The sequence below is a fragment of the Durio zibethinus genome, chromosome 14 (assembly GCF_047325235.1).
Source record: "Durio zibethinus cultivar Kanyao isolate XHJ-2024 chromosome 14, ASM4732523v1, whole genome shotgun sequence".
Taxonomy (NCBI): Eukaryota; Viridiplantae; Streptophyta; class Magnoliopsida; order Malvales; family Malvaceae; genus Durio; species Durio zibethinus.
This window is the reverse complement of record NC_143175.1, coordinates 17,421,429-17,447,663: the sequence shown is the minus strand read 5'-3', so window position 1 is coordinate 17,447,663 and position 26,235 is coordinate 17,421,429. Positions and strand designations below refer to the sequence as shown.

Below are 26,235 nucleotides of genomic sequence, written 5' to 3'. Positions count from 1 at the left end.
TGAGTTGATTCACCACATTGTATTCACTATGCCTAATGATCTTTAAAATTCATAGGCCTTTTTTCTATCACCGACCTTTTGTATTGCACTATTTGGTTCATTATAATAGGGCTTTTTTCTTTACTTTTGTTTCTTTCCCCTCCTTTCATTTATCTCTTCTTACTTTAGTATTTTAGGGGTATAAATTTTACTGTTCCAAGTCATTCCTCCAATATTGGATATATTAGTTGCATCCCTGATGTTTGCACTATTCAATCCTCGGGTCTCTAAATCACAATTATATTTCCAGGGTACCATCTCATCATTGTTTTAAGGAAAAACACTAGGTGTATATATTGTGATAGTTGTTTGGGAATAAGAACGGGCTTGTTTTTCATTGGTTCCGATTCATCATAGAAAATGGTTAAAGGTTTTAGGATAAATAACTCATTAGATCCATGATTTGCTATCATGCTTACTTCACCCTTTTCTTTTTCATTATAGAATTCAATGATTCCATTATCTATCAATTTTTGAATTATTTGTTTGAACTCTTGACAATCCCTGATTACATGATCTTTTACTATCTCATGGTATTTATAAACCTACTCAGATTCCAAATGACTATCATTAATCTTAAAGCCTACTATTTGGATATATTAGCCTTGTCCAGACAATCATATACTACTTTTAAAGGAGTTTTTACCTTTCTTATCCACCTTTTAAGCTTTATGCCATTGTCTATTGCATCGGTAGTAGCCATGGCATGGTTAGGCAATAGGTGTCTTCCAATATTGGGCGTTGTGCAAGTTTTGAAATTTAATCGCCCATCCTTTACTAATGCTTGCACTTTATATTTCAAAGCAATGTAGTCTTCTAAAGAGTGTCCAATAGCATCGAAATGATATTCACATCAAGCTTTAGGGTTATACGATTTAGGATACAATAGTTTGAGAGGTTTGATAGAGATTGAGGTAATGAGGTAATGAGGTGGCCCTTTAGAAGATATGGGTAAAGATCAATGTATGGCATGGGAATCAAGTCAATGGGAATTCTTTCTCGAGTAGTGCGAGGATTTTTCTATTTAGGGGTGGAATTGCTTAGTGGGGAAAAAGGTCACATAGATGGGGTATGAATGAATTGAAGAGCTTTGAGTTTGAAGTTGGGTTGATATGTTGGTGGTGGTGGTGGTGGTGGTGGTGTATATGGGTATGGTGTTTTAGATATTTGGTTGGTTGATAGGTAGTAGGGTGTGTAGGTAGGATATAAATGGTAAAGAATGAATGGTGGGCTAGAAATTGTCACTTCATGGGTTTCAGATTCATTTTTTCTTGCTACCAAGGTTTTTTTGGTACTTAAGGCCTAATAACTTTCAATTTTACCATTTTTATAGCATTTTCAATCATCTCATCTAATATCACAATATCGGTAAAATTTTTGGTGGCATTCCCTACTAACTTGTCATAAAAAGGGCTCTCAAGGTGCTGACAAAGAGAACAGTAGTTTTTTTTTTATCAACAGTGGTTGGACTTGTGCCGCCATGTTTTTCCACCTATATTCATATTCTTTGAAGGTTTTAGTTGCTTTTTTCTCTATATTTTGCAATAACAACCTATCTGACACCATATTTTCAACATGTTTATACTATGCTATGAAAGCCCTAGCCAAATCCTTTCAAGAATGTATCTTATTGCAATCTAGTTAGACATATCACCTTGTAGTAGATCTGGTAAGACTATCTTGAAAATAGTGTATCAACAGCTTGTCATGGTGGGTATGACCAGTCATATGCCTACAAAACATTATGATATGCATAGAAGGGCACTTTGTTACATTATATTTCTTAAAATTTGGGACTTTAAACTTTGATAGAATTATCAGATTAGGTAATAGGCTTAACTTTTAGGCATCCATGTTTCCATGCATGTATGTCCTTCTGTGGCTTTCAATCTTTCTTCTAACAAATCATATTTATTCTTCATTTTAATGCTTTTAATAGGTTTAGAAACCTCTTTTAGCTTTTCTTACTCTTTTAGGTCATTGAGGTTTGGCACAATAATGGGATCAAATGGAGTGGATCTATGATTGATATTCACTTGAAATGGTGGTGGACTAGCAAATGTACAAGCATATTGTTGATGAGTGGTTGGAAAGACTTAAGCAATATATGGATAAGGATATGTGAACCCAGTATACACTAGTCTTCTATTGCAGTTTCTTTCCTCATATTATGTGTCTAAATAATGCCTCTTCCTTTAACCACACCCGCCAATATCTGTTTCAACTTTGTTATCTGTCTATCCATATTTTGCATTCTTGCAATTGTTTCTTTAATCTCTTCTTAGGCCTTTTCCATCCTATCCATTCAATTGACAAATTATTTTCCATGGCTTTTATATGGGCTTAAGTGTTTTAAGTGTGCAAAACCAACTAATCTTGATCTCATATAAATCAACAATAGAGCTCGATCAGTACTCAAAAAATGGCTCTAAATCCATACTATAATAGTTGAATACAATAAATCAATCTTCTTTTTCCTTTCCTTTGACAATAATTTAAGGATCTAATGGTCTTTTCCATTATTGGTGAAGGGTTAATCTTTTGTTCCAATTGTACAAAAAAGTCCACCACAAAGGCATTTATATATTAAAAAGCTTTTGAAAAGATCACCAAACCGTAAACAATCAAAACAAACATATCCATAACTTGATCTTTATCTGAACTTTGAAGCATGACATCTCATAGAAAAGTCCATGGTACCCTTTGTGGGATCTCTTTTTCTTATCAATCTCTTGAACCTATCTTTGCCAACTTTTTCGTATACCTTATCAATTTTTGTGCTTTCTAATACACTTTATTGGGCTTGGGGAGCTCCAAGTGTAACAAGTTAGAGTATTCTTCTCTAGTAGATGTCAAGTCTTTTTTTGGTTGAATGTGAAGCATCGATATGGATTCTGAAACCTTATAGCGGCTTTCAACGTCTTATCATTAGGTTTAAACAATACCAACAGAGTAATATCTCCATACTTTGCTATAAAGGTAAACCTTTTTGCTAGATTCCAGTAAAGATAGACTTTCTTCTTGGACTCCACTGATTCCAAATACCTTATAAATCCATCATATCATTTCTTTTCAAGTCCAAATAAACCAACTTTGGCAATTTTGAAGCATACCCATCCATCAAACAATCCTCTTCTATCTTTTGCTTATTTTTCGAAATGTCTTAGTTGTTGAAACAAAGGGGATGCAAGCAAGGCTATCAAGCCTACTAGCAATATTAAGAAAGACAAGGGTGCATATCACCATTGTGGTCAAGAAGTAATTGGAAGAGGAATTGCGAGGTTTACTTAGCAAGGAGAAGAAGTCTAAAGAGACTTCTACTTTAGCTATGTTTATGATTGAGATCAATCTATCTCTTTTTGACACATTTTCTTGGGTATTCGATATCGGATGTGGTTCTCACTTATGTAATGACATATAGAGACTAAAGAAAAGTAGATGCCTAAAGAAATAAGAGGTGTCCTTGCATGTTGGAAATGGCATAAGTACTATAGAGTATGTCATGGGAACTTATTATTTACTTTTACTTTTTGGTTTATTTTTAAAACTAAAGTACTATTATTATTTTCCTATCTTAACTTGAAACATCATTTTAGTTTCTTATTTAAGTAAGAATGATGGATGCTTGTTGTGACGTCTCAAGAACAGGGGACGGGTTGACCTGAAAGTCAAATGAATGGGGAAAATTCAAAAAAAGGGCCTAAAATATGTTCAATAAAAACAAAATAAGAAGTTGCCACCAATCTTTTTTAGGATGTGATTGGTCACCCAAAAAATTGTCCTTTTCATAAAACATTTTAAAACAAGTTTAAAAATTTTATAAAAAGAACAAATTTATGGTCTGTGAAATCAGAGTTGAGTTTAAGAGTTAGTTACGCATGGGGAAAGATTAATACCCCTATAACCCATGTCGAAGATAATATTAATTAATTGCATGTTATCTTTTAATTTTGGTAAAAATGGTCATATTTTTGTTACTATTTAAAATAAGTTCCTTTTTTTTTAACAAGACAAATCAAAATTTTAAAAAAATTTATTTCTTTTTCTTTTTTTAATTTTTGGATCAAAATGACAGCACCTTAAATATCGAAACACTTCTTTCACTCTCTTATAATTAGGAAGAGCTTAAAAATATTTCAAATTTAAGAGTTTTTAAATTACCCCACAAAATCGAGATAACAACTCTTATAAGTAATATCACAAGAGTCTTCCTATAATTAGGCAAGATCTCAATGACTATATTTACTTGATATATTATCATATTCTAAAATATTTTACTTTGGAAAACCAATTTTCGAAGACAAATGCATGAGATGCATGAACATAGTAAACTATGATGAATGCATGACAATATAATAAGAATGACAAAATATGAATGTATGATAATATACAATTGCATGTGATGATAAGATAAAATGAAATCCAAATGCATGATTAGTTTTGGATTTAAGGATTTAGGTTTAGGGTTTAGGATTTTAGGGTTTGATGGAAGATTTGGGGTTTCAAGTTTAGGGTTTTCGATTTTGTTTTTGGAAATGGACATTAAATAAATGCAATTTACAAAAATGCCATTAATGAATGCATGTGCCAAAAGCATGACTTTAAAAAATAGTTACAAACTAAAGTATTTTCAAACTTAATATCACAAACATATAATACATAAAAATTCAAGACTAAAATGGATCAAACATAGAAAATTTTAAATTTTGATTTGAATGTTCCACCATTGTTCATCACTAAACACAAGTAAACAACTTAAAAAATTCATAAAAAAATAACCATCAAACTATATTTTTTCAATGAAACTTTTATTCAAACATGTTAGAAACTTGCCAAACATCATAGAAACATAATCTAATGCATGAAATGAAAAACCATCAAATAGAAAGGAATGAAGTAAGGTTCGGCCAAACACAAGGACACCAAGGCCGAACCTACCAAGCCTATTTCCTAAGCATTTTTCATCATATGTCATCCAAACAAGTATTAACCACCTGAAAGTTACCTCATGATGGGATTTATAGCATTCAAAAAATTTCGGCAAACATATAATGATCCAAGAATGGCAAAGAAAACATTAAAACAAAAATGTTAACCTAACAACAATATATTCATCCAATCAACCAAAAATCATGTTAAACAACAATATATTCACGATTTAAACATCCTAAGCTATCATTTAAAGCAACAAAATGATAAAATGAGGCCAAGATGAGTTCCGCAAAACACAAGGACACCATGGCCGAACCTCCAACTAGTTTTCTATGGTGGATTTGTGGTTTTTATCACTTGAATTTTGGCTTCAATCCAACTATTTGTTAATTGGATGAAGTTATTCCAAGTTTCAAGTAAATAAAAATGAACTAAAAAGCTTCAAGAAAAAAAAAGAAAATAGATTAACCTACCGAGAAAAATGTTATGAAATGTGATAGAGAATGCATACAGATGGGGAAATAGTGTTATGAAAGTATACCTTCAAAACCAAGCACAAATAAATTTTCTCCCTTTTTTTTCATAATTTTTTCCCAATTTTCCTTCTCACAAGCTCCTTTATTTTTCATGTTCTTCTAATTTATTTTCTTCATGCAAAAAGACTTCTCTCTTGCGAAGAAGAAAGCCGCCAAAATATTTATTCAAGATTAAACCAAGGCATTAGGATCAAATCTCATCCAAAGACCAAAATTTTTCCTTTGTTTTTAATTAAATGAGCAATCTTTAGCCTTTGGATTAAGATTCCTTATGAGATATAATGGTCCACATTGTTCACTACAAAGGTTGGGTTTTTACAGAGGGAATTCTATTTACACCCTTAATTCTACTTTATACACCCCACTACTAAATACACCCTCAAATTCAAACTTGAATTTCTTATTTCTATTAACTACACCCCACAACCTATTTTTAAAATTTTCCTTCCTACCCATTTTAGTTTCATTCTCTATTCTTTTCCTCTCTCTAATCTAAACCCTAAAATCAATCAAATTAACCCCAAATCAACTTTGTTGTTGAGTTCATTGATTAAAGGTAACACTTTTAGCTTTTTTTTTTCATTTACTTTGGTTGAAATGTGGTTGAAATTCTTGTAGAAATAAGGCTTAGAGTTTACGATAGAATCAAGTTTTGCAGAAAACTTAAGGCCTCTTAGCAATGGATATCTGAGAGTCCTCAAGTCTTCTTGGAAAAGTAGTTCCAAGAGTTCTCAAGTATTCTCAAAAATGCATTTTTGAGAGTCCTAAAGTCTTCTCAAAAATGTATTTTCGAGAGTTTTCAAGTCTTTTCAAAAATGGATGTCCGAAAATAAAGTTGCCTATTTGGATACCCATTTTCGAAAAGACTTAAGGCCTTTAAAAAACTAATTATTGAAAAGACTTTAGGATTGTAGGAAAGTAATTTACAATAATACCTTATGTCTTTTGGCAATTGATTTTCAAAAAGACCTTAGGTTTCTCGGTAATTGATATTTGAGAAATTAAAGATCTATTTTTTATTGTATAAATTTGATTCAATTTTGTCATGAATTAATATTTTGTAAATTTATCTTGAAGTTGACAATTTTTAATGAGATATCCTATAGATATGGCTTGAACTAGAGGTAGAGGTATTAGAGTTGATGTCGGTTCGAGTCGAAGGCATTCGACTGCTTTCGATGGAAGACAGAGAGTTAGAAGGGGCGATGAGTTTGAGATTCGTATGGTTAATGAGATTCATCAGGATGAGCCTTCGACTTCCACCATGGATGAGTAGGTGGAGTCCTTCCCAGGGGGTCCTATTAATACCTTAATTATCTTGAGTTTGACTTTTCATGTTGCATTCTAAAATTTGGAATGGCCAAGTAATCACTCAAGTTTTATAATACAAATTATGTTAGTTTATGTATTTAGAGTTTAGTGGTGGCTATTGTTATTGTTGATATTGGGGATGTTGTATTAATATTTTATTATTGCTGTTGTTATAGTTACAAGAGCAAAGTCTGTTGAAGTCAATTAACCATGGGCCAAAGTTACAACAATGGAATGTAAACCCTACACGAAGCAGGATTCAAGCTTAACTGGTACAATTAGGTTGTCTTCACTTATCAACTGCACCTATCATACCATCAACACAACATTAGCATTCATTCTTGTTAAAAGGAGGTAGTAAGAGATGAACACATTTCATATGCCGTTCAGTGAGATGACTATCATGTTAGATGATGTGTTCACCTATCTCCACATACTGACCAGGAGGACCTCGATTACAATGCCTCATTTGTAGACAATGTACAAGGCAAACATATTATTGCCAAGCTTGCTTGGAGTTTGTTATGATGATGGCAGATAGGAGACCAAATTGGGTAAGGGATCTATTGTTCAACTCTCTTGTCTATGTGAGACCTTCTAGCATGTCATTAATGCATTAGATGATAAGTCAATTGCATGTGCATCACATGCATTTCTACTATATTTGATAGGGAGTATGCTATTTTGTGACAAAATCGTAACGAGAGTCTCAATAGCATACTTACCCCTACTGGTGGACCTCACTGCCACTGGGAGGTATGCGTAGAGGATGGCTGGCCTCACTTACTTGCATAGGCAGCTTAGGATTGCAAGTAGGGTACACGTGCATTAGATCACTAGTTATCTAACTCTTGTCCAAGTATGTTTTTATAATTATTTAAAATATTTTTTTATTTTGACTTTTTTTTATTGATCATACATGTGATTATCTAACTAAATATTACTTATGTATTTCATGTAGGCGTAGATTTATGAGCACTTTCTATCCTTAGGCCCAGTCATCGATTTGACATACTCAGATGATCTACCTCATGCTTGACAATGAAAAACTTGTACTTATGCTGATATATTACCCGTTTTACATGAGAGCTTGGAAAGAGTGATAATATCGGACGTGTGTTGGGCCCCATAAGCAAATACACGAGGGGCACATCCATTGGATGAGATTGCCTTTTTCACTATTTGTATCAAGTGCAAGGAAATTGTAGAGCTATATCACTTAAAGAAGGTTTTATACCAATTCAACTTTATACAGACTATTCTGTGAAAACTATTGGCCGTATCTTATGCTTGACAAGGACCATCATTCAACCAGTATGATGTTATAAATAGCATTCTAGACCAGTATTGGGAACTATGGAATATGCATGTTGTATTAGTTGAACATCTAGGCAGAAGATGTCAGAGGCTCAAAAGTGTTCATCAGACTATGATTCCTGGCTTGCAGCTATTTTACACCTTCAAATTCAAAATCTAGAGTATCAATTGGGATTCCAACCTCAGTCAGTTCATACCACACATACTAGAGACTCAGTAAATTATAAATTTTATCATTAAAGGTTTTTTTTGTATCGATCAGGATTCCAACCTCAGTCGGTTCATACCACACATACTAGTGACTCAGTAAGTTATAAATTTGATCATTAAAGGTTTTTTTTATTAATTGGTTAATTTAAATTATTTGATATCAATACTAATAATGTTATTAATATTTTTGTAGCGAAACACAACAGCTTTATCTTTTGTTGACCATATCTTGGCTGGCGAATTTGGTTAGAGCAAGGGCTATTGGAGAGATACCTTTATTCGATTACAAGCCATATTAGATGGTTTTGACCATACTATCGTAGGCAATAGTAGTAAGTCTATACCAATATTGACTCTTACACCATTAGTTCATGCATTCAAATCGCCTAGACCGTCAAAACCATTCGTGCCCACTCCATCCATAGTCTCATCGACAATGGCATCTCCGAAGACAATAGCAGAGCCCAGTCCTAGCCTGCTCATGCATGGTCCATTAGCACCTTCTGTCCCACTCGCATTTGTGTCATCCCCATTACCAGCAATATTAGCCACATCATTATCCTTACTAGGTTTTCCCCCTTACTGAGACTATAGTGGAGCACATTTCTTTTGTACCATGTGTATATCATCAAGGCAATATGCCTAGAGAAAGTGATTAATGTTTAGATTCAAACTACTAATTTTATGCAAAAAATTATTTGATTTTTGACATACTAATTTTTTTTTTACATACTGATTTTATATGTTATGTTTATGTTTAGTTTATATTTATAGAATATTCATTGGCTTATTATTTGTTCAATGTTAATTAGATAACATGTTCAAAACCCTAAACCTCTAAATTTAAGAATCATTGTAGACACCCCATTTTGTCTGGAATCCTTTGTCAATTGAGACTAATCTTAGCTCAGTTGTAGGATTTTTTTTTTCATTTTTGTTTTATATTTTTTTTAGCGGCTTGGCTATCGGCTTGGCTCAGCTCGGCTCAAGGAAGAGAAACGACTCGGAAAGGGTAGCTTGGGAAGCTCGGCTCGACTTTGCTTGGAGGGGGGCAGGCACGCGCGAGTCAGGAAGCGGGTCAACGCTCAGGTCGGGTCGGGTCTTGACAAAATGCGTGGATCATCTAAGTCACTTAAGGCCAAAACGACGTAATTTTGAGAGGGTATATAAGGTCATTCCCTCTGTTTTTTGGTAAAAAGCCCCTCCTTTCTCTCTCTCTTTTTTCCCTTTTCTCTCCCTTCTCTCTAAAAAGCTGAAGAACTCTGGTGATATTTTCGTCGGATTCTGGAAAATGTCACCGAAATCTGGAAAATTTCACCGGAAGTTGGCCGAAAGTTGACTGGAAGATCACCATTTGATTATCTAATTAAATAAAGGTCGAAAGCTTGGTGATTGTGATGATTGTTATCTAGATGCTAATCTTTAGCATTGGATGACTAATTGGAATTGAATTGAAACTTTGTTAGCATGGGTCTATATATCAGCAATGAATATACAAGCCGGAGGATGAGAGAAAAAAAGAAAAAATAGAGGAAAGATAGAAGAAGAATCTGAATAGGAGAAGGCAGGCGTCTTGATACACGTCACAACTTTTTTTTCCAAACAAAAATTGTTGTTTCATTTTTTTAGGATTTTCTTTGGTTTTCTTGAATCTCAAAAAAAAAAAAAAAAGAAAAATGAGAGAGTGTATTTCGATTCATATCGGTCAAGCCGGTATTCAGGTTGGCAATGTTTGCTGAGAGCTTTACTGTCTCGAGCATGGCATTCAGCCTGATGGCCAAATGCCAAGTGATAAGACTGTTGGTGGAGGAGACGATGCTTTCAACACTTTTTTCAGTGAAACTAGTGCCGGAAAGCACGTTCCTCGCACTATGTTTGTGGATCTGGAGCCTACTGCTATCGATGAAGTTAGGACTAGAACGTATCGTCAGCTATTCCACCTTGAGCAACTCATTAGTGGAAAAGAAGATGCTGCCAACAATTTCACCTGTGGCCACTATACGATTGGAAAAGAGATTGTTGATCTCTGCTTGGATCGTATCCGAAAACTCGCTGATAACTATACCGGACTCCAAGGGGTTTTGGTTTTCAATGCTATTGGTGGTGGTATTGGTTTTGGCCTTGGATCTCTTCTCTTGGAGCGTCTCTCTGTTGACTATGGAAAGAAGTCAAAGCTTGGTTTGACTGTGTATCCTTCACCTCAGGTTTTTACATCTGTTGTAAAGCCTTACAACAGTGTGCTGTCCACTCATTCGCTCCTTGAGCACACTGATGTTGCTGTGCTTCTTGATAATGAAGCCATATATGACATTTGCAAGCGTTCTCTTAACCGTCTTGTCTCTCAGGTTATCTCATCTTTTACTGCCTTTTTGAGGTTTGATGGAGCTCTGAATGTGGATGTGATCGAGTTCCAGACTAACCTGGTTCCCTATCCCAGGATTCATTTTATGCTTTCCTCTTATGCACCTGTTATTTCAGCTGAGAAGGCTTATCATGAGCAACTATCAGTGGCTGAGATCACCAACAGTGCTTTTAAACCCTTTTCCATGATGGCCAAATGTGACCCATGCCATGGAAAGTACATGGCTTGTTGTCTCATGTACCGAGGTGATGTTGTGCCCAAAGATGTGAATGCAGCTGTGGCCACCATCAAGACTAGAGCGAAGGTTGTTGATGGGAATTTTACAGACCAGAGACGACAGCCTACTCAGCAGCAGCAAAATTTTCATGCGACTGAAGCTGCACCAAACACGGGATCACCTCGATATGAACAGCCATATGCTTAAGGCACAGGTCCTGCCTAGAATGGTCAATTGGTTCTACAACAGCAGCCCTCTTCACCTGTCTATGGTGCTCAGAAAAGTGGCTTACTACCACCACCACTGTGGGAAGCACAGGCAGCAGACCTTAGCCCAGTTGCGGGTGCTCAATATCCTCAGTCAATGGTTACTTAAGTTAGTGTAACACATGGCCAACCTCAAGGACCTCAACATATGAGAAGTGATCAGGTGGTGGGTATGTACATTCAGCCAATCACAACCGGTCATTTGTCAGCAATTAATAATGAGGCTGTTCAGGGAAACTAGTTTTTTGGTTTTCATCCTCAACCAGTTCTGGAAGCACAGTATATGGACATACTTTCATAGCAAATGGCTCCTATGTATCCACAACAAATGTATGGCAACCAAATGGGAGCATATGGTTATGTTCAGCAACACTTCAAGCCATTATTTCCTTCGTGGAAAATGGGGGAGATTGTGTCAAATTGATGAAGGCTATGGACAATCTAGTGGAGCCGCGTCGAATTCCTCAAGTCAAGATAATCTTTTTTTTTGGTATTTTATTTATTTACTTATTTTTTTTTTGTGTTAGTTATTTTCAGGAGTATTATTTTTATTTTTTTTATTTTTTGCAAAAAAATAAAAATTTTCAAAAAGAAATATTTTTGAGGAAAAGTTGAAAGTATCAATTTTCCTTAAAAATCAAAGTTTCAAAAAAATATTTTTGGAAAAAAGTTGAAAGTATCAATTTTCCTTAAAAATCAAAGTTTTTCAAAAAATATTTTTAGGGAAAAGTTGAAGGTATCAATTTTTCTTAAAAATAAAATTTCAAAAAAGGTTTTTGAGGAAAAGTTGAAAGTATCAATTTTCCTTAAAAATTAAAGTTTCCAAAAAATTATTTTTGAGAAAAAGTTGAAAGTATCAATTTTCCTTAAAAAAATAAATTTTCAAAAAAAAATCAATTTTTGAGGAAAAATTGAAAGTATCAATTTTCCCTGCACAAGAAAAATCATTCTTTTCTTCTTTTTTTTTATTTTTTTAAATGTTAAATAATCCGACGATAGAGCCTCTGCAAGTGAAACAGTAGTTTTTCTTGCATACTCTTGAAGTGAGGAAATTTTTTTAATTTTCTGCTAAAAATATTAGAGTCAATTGAGAATAATTTTCAATAATTAATTACTTGGTAAAATTTTAAGGCTCATTGGATAACATAAATTTAAGCTGGTACCATCTTTTGATGGGCGTTGTAAGGGTGCTATAACCTTCCTCACACGTAACCGAACTCTCGAACCCTGTTCTGGTTAGTAGACCTGAACCTATTCTTTTAGGGACCCTTAAACTTAGGTATTCCCTAAAAAGATAGATTCCTAAGGTGGCCAATCGCACATTGATAAAAAAGATTGGTGGTGACTCCTTTAATGTCCATGTCTAGCGATAGATCCCTGGATCTAGATGTTATGACAGCTTGGCAACTCCGCTGGGGACTCTGAAAGTCAGGCCAGCAAATAATTTGTGTTATCCAAAAGCCTAATAAAATTGAACCTTTTTGTATATATGTGTTATTATTCATTCATGTTTATTTACCTTGTTAATTATGTCATTCATATGCATGTGCATAACATGAGCTCTATACCCGAGTTTTGTCCCTCTAGGAGGGAGTAAAGTACCTATTGCTTTCATAAGGTCTAATGCCTCTGCAGTGGCTAGCAAAATACTCCCATTCAAAGTGAACTTTTTTCGCTTATAACCTGTAATGGGTGAGGATTAGGGTGCCTTACTAGTCTGTGATGGACAAGGATGTAAGGAGCAATTTGGGAACCTTTAGACTTTAACCTTGAACCACATATAATGAACCTTAAGAGTGCCTAAACCTAGGATAGAGCCCTTTCTACCCAATGATAGATATACCCTGAAATTAAGACATAAAAAAGGTGTTTATCTAATCATTTTGATTGTTTAACTTTATGCATCATTTTCATTATCACATGTAACATTATGCATCAGCATCACTTTCATTTCATCCATGGAACTAACTATGTTGTTTGTCTGATTGTATGCATCTGCATTACTTTTATGATCATGTTTTAACACAATCATTTGCATCCATTTCATATTAGATTTCATTCAGAAAAATGTACATTTCATTCATGCATCAAAGCATCATACATAAAGCATGGCATAGCATTTTCAATCATAATTGTGGTTCTAGAGGTTCAAGGATAGCTCCACCAAGCAACTCCATTCACCAATACAACACAAAAGCTTGAGCTAAGCAAATGGAACAAGAAAATTTTAATCATTTTGAGAGATTAGAAAAATCTCAAGAGAAGTTAGAAGAAGAGTTGAATAAGATATTAGAGGCTTTGAACAAGCTAACCAAGGGGAAAGCAATAGAGAAGAATGCTAGCCAATAGGAGGAGGATGACCCATTGTGCCTTCCTGGTTTCGAGCCACATCAAGCCTAATCTGCACAAGGTTTACCACCACAACGGTTCACCTATCCTGTAAGGTACACATATCTCAGAATGCCATCAGCTTCAAATCAAGAATAATTCTTGTCTTTACTGAAAAGGCAGTAGAACCAATATCAGTCCTTAATTTGGATGATCTAGAAAAAAAGTTGAAACCTAAAGAGAAGGGGACTTTAGAAGCCTCAGAAGATGAACATGTTAGAGAAAATGCTGCGAGCAGTGGATGGAGTTAGTTTTTATAGCTCAGTTGATGTTGTTGGGCCCTATTTAGTTCCTGATGTAGTTATTCTTCCAAAATTCAAGGTACTGAAGTTCGAGAAATATGACGGTACAAAGTGTCCAAAAATTCACATTACTATGTATTGTCAAAAAATGACTGCCCATGCCAATAATGAAAAGCTCTCGATGCATGCATTCTAAGACAACCTCACTGGCTCTACTGCTAGGTGGTATGTCCAATTGGACAGGAATTGTATTGGTTCTTGGAATGATATGGCTTATACTTTCATTAGTCGATACCAGCATGTAATAGACTTGGCCTTTGATTATCTTTCTTTACAGAATATGAATAAGAAAGCAACTGAATCATTCAAAGCCAATGGTGGAGGGATATTGCTTCTCAAGTGCAACCTCCTTTGACTGAAAAAGAGACCACCGTATTGTTTGTCAGTACTTTGAAGTTTCTCTATTATGAAGAGATGATAGGGAATGCCACAAAGAATTTCACTGACATGGTGATCTCAGACGAAATCATTGAGAATGGCAAGCTAAAAGGAGAAGAAACCAAAAAAGCACCCAAAAAGAAAGAGACTGAAGCTCAAGCTATAAGCTTTGATAGATAGTTCAAGGGATATCAACCCTATCTACCCTCAAATTACTCTCCATATTATCCTACTGTGAATAATGCTTCATCTTATCCATACCAACTAGCCCCCATAACCATCTAATTCATCCATATACCAGCCCATTTTTATCCCCCAAGCTCCCATATACAGCCTTAACAGTCAAACTCTTGCAAGACCCTAAATTCATCCTATTAGCCTGGAAAGTGGTTCACAATAGCAATGGACTATTCGAGAAAAACTTGTATTTGATTCAATCCTCATGACTTATATGGAGTTATACTGAGAACTCTATAATAGCCACCTGATTGTCCCCAAGCCATGTGGACCCTCTTAAACCACCTCATCCTAAGTGATATGATCCTACAGCTCATTATGACTACCGCTGTAAAATTGCTGGCCATTGCACTAAAAATTACACTACTCTAAAGCATGAGGTGCAATGATTAATCAAGGATGGAATGAGCTTCAACTTCTGGCACTGTTCGTGCCAAGTATTTATGGGTTATCGTTCCCAAGATAACAGAGAAAAAATCTGAATTAGCAAAGCTTGAGCAATTGATTACAGGAAACTACTTGATGAAGCAACTTGGGACATTGATGATGTTGCTAGATGTTTTGAGTACTATACGTACCTTGTTAAAGGTTTAGATGCAAAGCAAAAGATTGTGCTGTAATGCTGAAACCTTTCGGGTTGGTACCTATCACCTGTTTGGAGCTGGCTAACGTATGTAGGAAGGTTGGTTTTCCTCCAGATGTCTTGAATATTCTGATTGGATTGGGCCTGAAAGTTGTGATTCCTTTGGCAAAGCATCCTAATATTGACAAGATTGCCTTTACCAGAAGCAATACAACAGAAAGCATGATAATGGAAGTAGCCACTTAAATGGTCAAGCTTGTATTTTTAGAACTCAGCAGGAAAAGCCCAATCATTTTGTTTGAGGATCAAGAATATGAAGAGTCACAATGAATCAATGGGGCGAAATAAAAATCCTTCACCTGATTGCCCAGGGGCATGATTTTAAAGAGGATGTTAAAACTGGTTGAATGCCACTTGTCATTCTAAGAGTTCTTTTAAATTAATGTTAGGATTTCTTTTCTATAATATGATTTCACTTGTTATCATCTTAATAAGGGCAAGTTAATGCATTTCATTACATTTTCTTTTTCACTCGACCATTATTCCATGCCCTGTTACCTTTCATAACTTCACATTCCCATTCTTAAATTTCAGATGATGAATATTTAGACAACGATAACAATAATTCTAGGATTTAATTTTGAAAACTCATCCGCATTAACATGAAGAGATGATTTGAGTAAAAAGTAAGCTATTATCGAAAGTGAAATAGATATGTCTTGAAGATGTGCAATCTTTTATACAGGTTTATGTGCTTTGTTCAATAGATGATCTTCAAGAAAGGTATTCATAATTGAGATGAAAAATGGCCATCTTTCTTTTACCATTCGAAAAACCATTCATTGCTACCCCTTTGAGCCTATTATGATTTTTTTTTCTAAAAAACCCCAACCAAAGATCACCCTCTACACTGGAAGGCAATTTTTGAAAAATAAAAAAAACCACAAAAGGTCTCAAAGATGGAAAGAGAAAGAAAAGTGAAAAAAAATAAATGCCACACATGATTTGGGGCAAAGTAATAAGAATCCTTTGTGTGAAGAAAGAAAAAAATAGTGAAACGATGTGGGGGCAAAATGCCAAGTTGTATCAAATGATCCTTTGGTTTTAAACCTTTTTAATACATGTTTTGAGCCTATTATATCTATTTTTTTATGACCCTTCACCTTGGCCTACATTACAACCTTGAAAAGTCCATTTGGATCAAGTGTGAATACTCAACTTAAAGTTTGATGTATGAAAGATATCAACAATGGATGAAAAATGAGAAAAAAGAAAAGAAGATGATGAAAAAAAAAAGAAAAAAAAAGAAAGAAAGAATAAAACAATGAGAAAATGAAAAAAAAGAGATTCAAATTGAAAACCTGAAAGGGTGATTTTGGTAGAGAAAGATCCAGGTCAAATGGCTCACATGAATGAAAGATCAAAGACATATGAAGATCCCTCAAAGACTGGGGCAAAGTTCGCCAAGCTTAAGATGACTTCAACAGTAAATGGAATGAGTTTTTGAAAAAGAATCCTAGATTAATGGTGAGAATTGTCTGAATATTCATCATTTGGACATACCATTCATCCCAATGACATGTATCCAATTTATTTCCTTTCCCATTTGTTTTGTACTAAAATAGATCTTCATTGATTATCTTTACCATAATTCACCTTGTGTTTCTCTTATTGTTACACCCCTAGAATGAATTGAAAAAATGCTTGATTGCATTGTATTTGTCAAGATTTGAAATGATAATGAATGAATGAATATGTGTTTAAAAGAGTCTTGCATTCATTTGAAAAAAAATCTAAGATAATGGTGGTAACAAAATGAAGAAATGGTAGAAACCTAAAAGAGATGATTTGGAAGGATATATGATGTGACCAAATGAAAAATATGATGGGGCAAATCTTGAAAAGTGGTATAACCAAATGATGAGTACAAGGATGAATTGGTCGATATGACTTGCAAGTTATGATTGAATTATGAGAACAATCAGTGGACAAAGTTTGTTTTGGAATGGTTAATGCCGAGACACCTATGTGTAATGACCTAGTGATGGTGGATGAAACTTGTTTTGAAATTTGTTAGTGCTAAAAAGTTCATTGAATGATGGTCAAGTTATGATCGATTGATGAAGCTTATTCCAAAGTATTGAGAAACTGAACAAGGGAGAATGTGAGATGGTAGGGTCTTGAGAACCATATTCCACAATTATTTAGGATTTCATGACATTATTGACATTCGCATTACATGCATCATGGTGGCATTGTCGCCTGAATAGTACATGCACATAATTTGATGAATTAAACTTTGTTTGGACATGCATGGCACTATGAGAATATAGGTCACCGCATTTGCATCTATGGTCATAACATTCGTTCATGTAAATTGTTGAGTCACTTGAAAAAGAAATTATGAATATTTTGATGAGAATTTTTGAGAACTCAAATGAGAATCTTTGAGTTTCAAAATGAAAATCTTTGAGAAGTGAAACCCTAAAGTTCATCGAATGTGAATCTTCGAACAAATGAAAAGTTTTGAACTTTTGGATGTGAATCTCCAAAATACAAAGCTTTAACCTTTTGGATATGAATTCCTAATGTTTTAAATGAGAACCTTTGAACTTAGAAGTAAAACTCTAAGTTTATTGCATGTGAGCCTTTGAACTCAAATGAGAAGCTTTGAATTTTTGGATGTGAATCTCCAAAATTCAAATGAAAAGCTTTAGATTTTTGGATATGAATTACAAGTTTGCCAAATGAGAATCTCTGAAAAGCCTTGAACTTTTGGATGTGAATCTCCAAAATTCAAATGAGGAACTTTAATGCGAGTCTTGCAAGTTGCAAATGCAAATCTTAAGATCTTGCAAATTTGAATGAAACTGAAATTTTGAGAATCAAATTTCAATAAATTCTTACGAAGTTGGAAGGTTCTTGCGAATTTGAACCTATGAACGTGAACTCAAATTGTGAATCTTTCAGTTCCCATTACAAAACTTCTTCAATCGCAATCTATAACTCCTTTGGACATGATTGTCAAGGAGCCATTTACTTTTCAAAGTTTCGTTGCCTCTGTTTAGAGGAGCAATTTACTTTCTCAAAGTCGTGGTGCCTCTGTTTAGAGGAGCAATTTACTTTTCAAAGTTGTGGTGCCTCTGTTTAGAGAAGCAATTTACTTTCCAAAGTCGTGGTGCCTCTGTTTAGAGGAGCAATTTACTTTTTCAAAGTCGTGGTGCCTCTGTTTAGAGGAGCAATTTACTTTTCAAAGTCGTTGAGACTCTGTTTAGAGGAGCTTTGATAAAAAAAAAAAACAAAAAACCAAAAAAAAAGTTACCTCTATTTAGAGGAGCTTTGTTTATGTTTCTCAAAGTCATTAAACCTCTGCTTAGAGGAGCTTTGATCAAATTTTTTAAAAAAAAAGGCCAAAAAATTTTAAAAAAAGCAAGAAAACAAAAGAAAAAGTTGCCTCTATTTAGAGGAGCTTTGATCAAAATTTAAAATGGGCAAAAAAAAAATCTAGTTGAGTCTTGAATGGGTGTCTACGTCTTTGCACAATTTCTGTTTCACAAAAAATGTGCAAAGAGGGGCAGCTGTAGACACCCCATTTTGTCCGAAATCCTTTGTCAATTGAGACTAATCCTAGCTCAGTTGTAGGATCTTTTTTTTCATTTTTGTTTTAGATTTTTTTTTAACGGCTCGGTTCGGCTCGACTCAAGGAAGAGAAACGGCCCGGGGGGGTGGCTTGGGAAGCTCGGCTCGGCTCGACTTGGCTCGGATGGGGGTAGGTACGCGTAAGTCAGGAAGCGGGTCGACGCTCGGGTCAGGTTGGGTCTCGATAAAACGCGCAGATCCTCTGGGTCACTTAAGGCTAAAACGACGTCGTTTTGAGAGGATATATAAGGTCCTTCCCTCTGTTTTTTGACAAAAAGCTCCTTCTCTCTCTCTCTCTCTCTTCTTTCCTTTTTCTCTCCCTTCTCTCTAAAAGGCTGAAGAACTCCGGTGGAATTTTTGCCGGATTCTGGAAAATGTCACCAAAATCTGGAAAATTTCACCGGAAGTTGGTCGAAAGATCACCGTTTGATTATCTGATAAAAAAAAAAGGCTGAAAGCTTGGTGATTGTGATGATTGTTATCTAGATGCTAATCTTTAGCATTGGATGACTAATTGGAATTGAATTGAAACTCTATTAGCATGGGTCTATATATCAATAATGAATATACAAGCTGGAGGAGGAGAGAAAAAAAGAAAAAACAGAGGAAAGAGAGAAGAAGAATCTGAATAGGAGAAGGCAGGCGTCTTGATATACGCCACAATCTTTTTTTCCAAACAAAAATTGTTGTTTCATTTTCTTAGGATTTTCTTTGGTTTTCTTGAATCTCAAAAAAAAAAAAAAAAAGAAATGAGAGAGTGTATTTCGATTCATATCGATTAGGCCGGTATTCAGGTTGGCAATGTTTACTGGGAGCTTTACTGTCTCGAGCATGGCATTCAGCCTGATGGCCAAATGCCAAGTGATAAGACTGTTGGTGGAGGAGACGATGCTTTCAACACTTTTTTTAGTGAAATTGGTGCCGGAAAGCACGTTCATCGCACTATGTTTGTTGATTTGGAGCCTACTGTTATCGATGAAGTTAGGACTGGAACGTATCGTCAGTTGTTCCACCTTGAGCAACTCATCAGTGGGAAAGAAGATGCTGCCAACAATTTCGCCTGTGGCCACTATACGATTGGAAAAGAGATTATTGATCTCTGCTCGGATCGTATCCGAAAACTCGCTGATAACTGTACCGGACTCCAAGGGGTTTTGGTTTTCAATGCTGTTGGTGGTGGTACTGATTCTGGCCTTAGATCTCTTCTCTTGGACTTTTTTTCACTTGACTATGGAAAGAAGTCAAAGCTTGGTTTCACTGTGTATCCTTCACCTCAGGTTTCTACATCTGTTGTAGAGCCTTACAACAGTGTGCTGTCCACTCATTCGCTCCTTGAGCACACTGATGTTACTGTGCTTCTCGATAATGAAGCCATATATGACATCTACAGGCGTTCTCTTAACTGCCTTGTCTCTCAGGTTATCTCATTTTTTACTACCTTTTTGAGGTTTGATGGAGCTCTGAATGTGGATGTGATCGAGTTCCAGACTAACCTGGTTCCCTATCCCAGGATTCATTTTATGCTTTCCTCCTATGCACCTGTTATTTCAGCTGAAAAGGCTTACCATGAGCAACTATCAGTGGCTGCGATCACCAACAGTGCTTTTGAACCCTTTTCCATGATGGCCAAATGTGACCCACGCCATGGAAAGTACATGGCTTGTTGCCTCATGTACCGAGGTGATGTTGTGCCCAAAGATGTGAATGCAGTTGTGGCCCCCATCAAGACCAGAGCGAAGGTTGTTGATGGGAATTTTACAGACCAGAGATGACAGCCTACTCAGTAGCAGTAGAATTTTCATGCGACTGGAGCTGCACCAAACACGGGATCACCTCGATATGAACAGTCATATGCTCAAGGCACAGGTCCTACCTGGAATGGTTAATTGGTTCTACAACAGCAGCCCTCTTCACCTGTCTATGGTGCTCAGAGAAGTGGCTTGCTACCACCACCACTCTGGGAAGCACAGGCAGCAGAACCTAGCCCAGTTGCGGGTGCTCAATATCCTCAGTCAATGGTTACTCAAGTTAGTGTAACACATGGCCAACCTCAAGGACCTCAACATATGAGAAGTGATCAGGTGGTGGGTATGTACATTCAGCCAATCACAACCGGTCATTTGTCAGCAATTAATAACGAGGTTGTTCAGGGAAACCGGTTTGTTGGTTTTCATCCTCAACCAATTCTGGGAGCACAGTATATGGACATACTTTCACAGCAAATGCCTCCTATGTATCCGCAACAAATGTATGGCAACCAAATGGGAGCATATGGTTATGTTCAGCAACACTTCAAGCCATTATTTCCTTTGTGGAAAATGGGGGAGATCGTGTCAAATTGGTGAAGGCTATGGACAATCTAGTGGAGCCGCGTCGAATTCCTCAAGTCAAGATAATCTTTTTTTTTTGTATTTTATTTATTTACTTATTTTTTTTGTGTTAGTTATTTTCAGGAGTATTATTTTTATTTTTTTTATTTTTTGCAAAAAAGTAAAATTTTTTAAAAAGAAATATTTTTTAGGAAAAGTTGAAAGTATCAATTTTTCTTAAAAATCAAAGTTTCAAAAAAATATTTTTGGGGAAAAGTTGAAAGTATCAATTTTCATTAAAAATAAAATTTCAAAAAAGGTTTTTGAGAAAAAGTTGAAAGTATCAATTTTCCTTAAAAATCAAAGTTTTTCAAAAAATATTTTTAGGGAAAAGTTGAAGGTATCAATTTTTCTTAAAAATAAAATTTCAAAAAAGGTTTTTGAGGAAAAGTTGAAAGTATCAATTTTCCTTAAAAATCAAAGTGTTTTCAAAAAATATTTTTAGGGAAAAGTTGAAAGTATCAATTTTCCTTGAAAATCAAAGTTTCCAAAAATATATTTTTGGGGAAAAGTTGAAAGTATCATTTTTCCTTAAAAAAATAAATTTTAAAAAAAAAATCAATTTTTGAGAAAAAGTTGAAAGTATCAATTTTCCTCGAAATTAAAGTTTCAAAAGAATATTTTAGGGAAAAGTTGAAAGTATCAATTTTCCCTGCACAAGAAAAATCATTCTTTTCTTCTTTTTTTTTATTTTTTTTAAATGTTATATAATCTGACGATGGAGCCTCTGCAAGTGAAACAGTAGTTTTTTTTTGCATACTCTTGAGGTGAGGGAATTTTCTCAATTTTTTGCTAAAAGTATTAGAGTCAATTGAGAATAATTTTTAATAATTAATTACTTGGTAAAATTTTAAGGCTCATTGGATAACACAAATTTAAGCTGGTACCATCTTTTGATAGGTGTTGTGAGGGTGCTATAACCTTCCTCACACGTAACCGAACTCTCGAACCCTGTTCTGGTTAGTAGACCTGAACCTATTCTTTTAGGGACCCTTAAACTTAGGTGTTCCCTAAAAAGATAGATTCCTAAGGTGGCCAATCGCACCTTGATAAAAAAGATTGGTGGCGACTCCTTTAAAGTCCATGTCTAGCGATAGATCCCCGGATCTAGACGTTATGACAATCATCCATTGGATATAATCATAATATAATATAAAGCATAAACAAATATAAACAATAAACACTAATACAAAATATATAAGGTCATTACAAAAAAAATCATTCAACGTCTGTTGTTTCTCGAGTGGCCATATTAGAATTTATACTAAACAATAACTAGAAATCCTCAACATGAGGTACATATAGAATTTTCCACCCTCGAGCACAATTATTTTGAATCTTATGCAAGTTGTAAGCAATAAGAGGTACTGGTGCAAATGGCTTGAGAAACATCTGCATAATATAGGAATGTTATATATATAATGTCATTAAAACTTGTATAGAATAAAAACAAAAAATATTAACAATAATTAACAACACTAATTAACATTACCTGTACAAAATGACAATTATTAATAAATAAAATTGTAATTAATATGTGCTCCAATGGTGTAGGTGGGACAAATCTAATAGAGAGATATTTCAGGCACTGTCTCAAATTAATGTGGACTAACATGATGTTATATCAAGAGGTAATCAAATGACCTATATCAAATAAGGTCATCCACTTATCATATGACGTAGAAGTATCAAAACATAAGAAGTTTGTAACAACCCTTAAACACACCCCATGGATCCATACAAAGTTAAATAATCGCCTTGATATTGATTAAGCTCTTCAATTAAATCTCATCGCACCTATGCCCAATCATCTAATCCTAATCTAACCAACCCAACAATAACATGAAACCCACAATGTCCATCTACTTCAATATCAATAATGCTTTGTATATACAGATGTAACTCCAGTGGCAAACTATCCATATATTACATTCTTTATTTACCATGAGGCCAGTGAACAAGAATATTAGCAATCTATTATGTTAGTTTCTTTGAGTTTGTCATGCTTGGTGATGATGTACTATCTTGAGCTCATACCATCAATGTAATGGGCCACATCGTGTAGAGGTATATATTTTTAATACTCTATGACCTTTTGGCTTAGCCATCTCTAATGGTGGCATCAAGAAAGTTATGAACAAATCACCAAGTTCTCGCAACTTTCTTTTCATGGCCATCATCACATTCATTGAAGTGTTTGATGATTCGATAAACCTCAAATTGGATGGTTAAATCATTAGTTATTGAATAACCTTTACTTTTCATTAAATCTAATTTTTTCCATTACGGATGGACTTCACATAAAGAAATTGGACTTCCCATTCTTATATGCTCTGTAACTTCATGAACATAAGGTAATCCATTTGTGCTTTTAATCACACAACCACAAGTATGTGCATCAATCCCAACATGATTAGTTCACTTGACCTCCATTAATATCATATTCAATGCACTTTTAGATACCAAACCTCACAACTCTTTGAAGAATGAAGGCTTGAAATTATGCTCCACAATGGTAACACTTCGTTCAAATGAAGCCTTGATCTCTGTATGTTAGAGCTTAATATGTGCATTAACTATTTTTCATGATGATTTGAAATCCCCTTGTGATGATCCAAGGTGCCTTTTTAATTTCGAATGTGCACTCTTAGCCTTAAAAGAAATAATAAAGATATATTAATGATTTGCTATGAAACATTAAAAACCATAAATACTATTATAAATATAATTCATACCTATTTGTTGTAACATTGTCAAAGTGCATTATTTTATCTGTCTAAGCTGTAGTAAATCTATCCTTATATTTTGCAAACCATTACTCTTTCATATACTTTAATGCTCCTAAATAAGTTTGATAATTAATTTCTAATGAGCTCAGATGCCTTTCATAATCATCAAAGTTAGATGAATACATCAGTGCACTCTACTTGGACATGAATGCCTTTCATTTCTCCTTTCACTAAAAAAACTTCTTATAATTCACAAGCACATTTCTATTGATATGCAATCTACAAAGAAGATTGATCATGCTTAGAAACACTACCTCTATGGTATTCATTAATGCCAACTCTCTGTCAGTAACAATAACAATAGGAAATTTACTAGTATGCATCAAATCTTTTAACTTATCTAATGCCCAAATATAATTTTCAGAACAATCGACCTCTATGCACACAAATGCAACATAAAATGTCGTCTTAGTAGAAGTGATGCCAATAATTTCAAGTAGTGTCATATGATACCTATTTGTTTTATAAGTGTAATCCATAATCAAGATTGATGGGAATGCTTGCAATAACTTTATACCAATAAGATGAGCCCATAATAGTTCTTTGACACAATTGCTTGACTTATTATACCATGCCATTTTAGGTATTTACAATCTATCAACTGCTTCATCGGTTGTTGCATTTGTGATCTACCAACTTTTTCAACATATTTGTACTTTTTGCATTCATTATATATTGTCTTTATAGTGCTAACATTCTTCTCATCGTATTGTTTTATAGTGAAAAGTATGTTTCTAGGTTTGACCATACTATTTGACTTATTAGCAAGTAATGTTTTTATCTTTTTCAATTAACCAACCTGTATATGAATGTCTTTCTAATTGTTGTACTAATAGATGATTGTGAATTTCACATACTACTTTCACGCCCTATTCATCATCCGTTACCAACTTAATCCCATGTAACACAAATGGGCAACCATACTTTTTTGTTCTTACTCTCTAACATTTCATTTCTTCTACTTGCCCTTATTCTTAAACTATTTGTATTTTCCACTTCATTCACATGACAATTTTATTCTAAGTTTCCTTAAGCCCCCACCTCAAAGTGTTTAATCACTATCATGAATCCTTCATCTTTTCCTATATGTGTAGCCCATGAAATCAAAACTTCTCTATTACAAAACACATGTAAAACATTTTTAATTTATTACATATATTTTATACTTTTATGCCTTCCAATAACACTAAATCTCAAAAACATAATCTTACCTTTTCCATAGTAAGTGAATTGATGCAATGATATCTAATGTCTAAATTGTATGGTGATTGATCACACTATATCAATGCATTTTCCAAATTAATCTACATATTACACAATATGTTAAAAGAATACTATTAAAAGAAATATCCAGAATTATTTTGTATTCTTGGAAATCGATTTTTGAGAATTATATGGCATTTTTGGAAACAAATTTTCAAGAATATTTGAAAACAAATTTTCAAGAATACAACATAATTCTCAAAAATTTATTTCCTAGAATAAAAAATAATTCTTAGAAACGGATTTTCGACAACTACATTGTATTCTCAAAAATTTATTTTCAAGAATTATATTGCATTCTCAAAAACATATTTTCAAGAATTATGTTGTATTCACAGAAATCTATTTTTGAGAATTACTCTATATTCTTGGAAATCTATTTCTAAAAGTGCATTATAATTCTCAGTGATATGTTTCTAAGGATACACTTTAATTCTAAAAAAAAATTTTTAAGAAATACAAAATTACAGAATTGACTCCTTACCTTGTTGAGCATTTCTCCCCCATTGTTTTTTTTCTCATTTTTAAATCTATTCTTACATGATTTGTAGGGTTTAACTATGGTTTAAAATTTGGGTTTTAGTTTTAAAGATTTACAGTATAGTGTATGAACTAGGAATTAAAGAGGAAGAAGGAAGAATAAGAACGAGCAAGAAACAGGGAAAAAGAAGAATGAATGAATGGGTGTATAAGATATTGAAGTTATTTTTGTCTTTTTCATAAGCCTAAAATTAGTATTTGATATGTGGGTATTTTTGGAAGAACAATTATAGCGTGTATAAAGAAAATTTTGTGGTGTATTTAGAAACCCCTTTTTACAGCTCCTAAACCAAGTAAAAAGACCATTTCGCTCTTAGTACAAAGTTTTCAGTATTTAGATTATTTTCTTAGAAATCAATGTTCTTACGCTCATTTTTCATATTTTAAAGCACCAAAACTCATGAAATATTATGAAATTAATATTTGAAAATTTTTGTGAAAATTTGACCTCGAGAAGGTCAACTTATGAAAATACCCCTAAGGAGTATTTTGGTTATTCCACACCTCCCGAGGTACTATTGTAATTCCAACTATACCAAAAATCATCAAATATTATA

General features: G+C 34.2%; 2 pseudogenes; both read left to right on the top strand.

Moving 5' to 3' along the window:
* The first annotated feature begins 10,011 nt into the window (after positions 1–10,011).
* On the top strand, positions 10,012–11,131 carry LOC149515094 (tubulin alpha chain pseudogene; annotated as a pseudogene).
* Positions 11,132–19,434: 8,303 nt separating this feature from the next.
* LOC111275916 (tubulin alpha chain pseudogene) lies at positions 19,435–20,489 on the top strand (annotated as a pseudogene).
* The last annotated feature ends 5,746 nt before the right edge of the window (positions 20,490–26,235 follow it).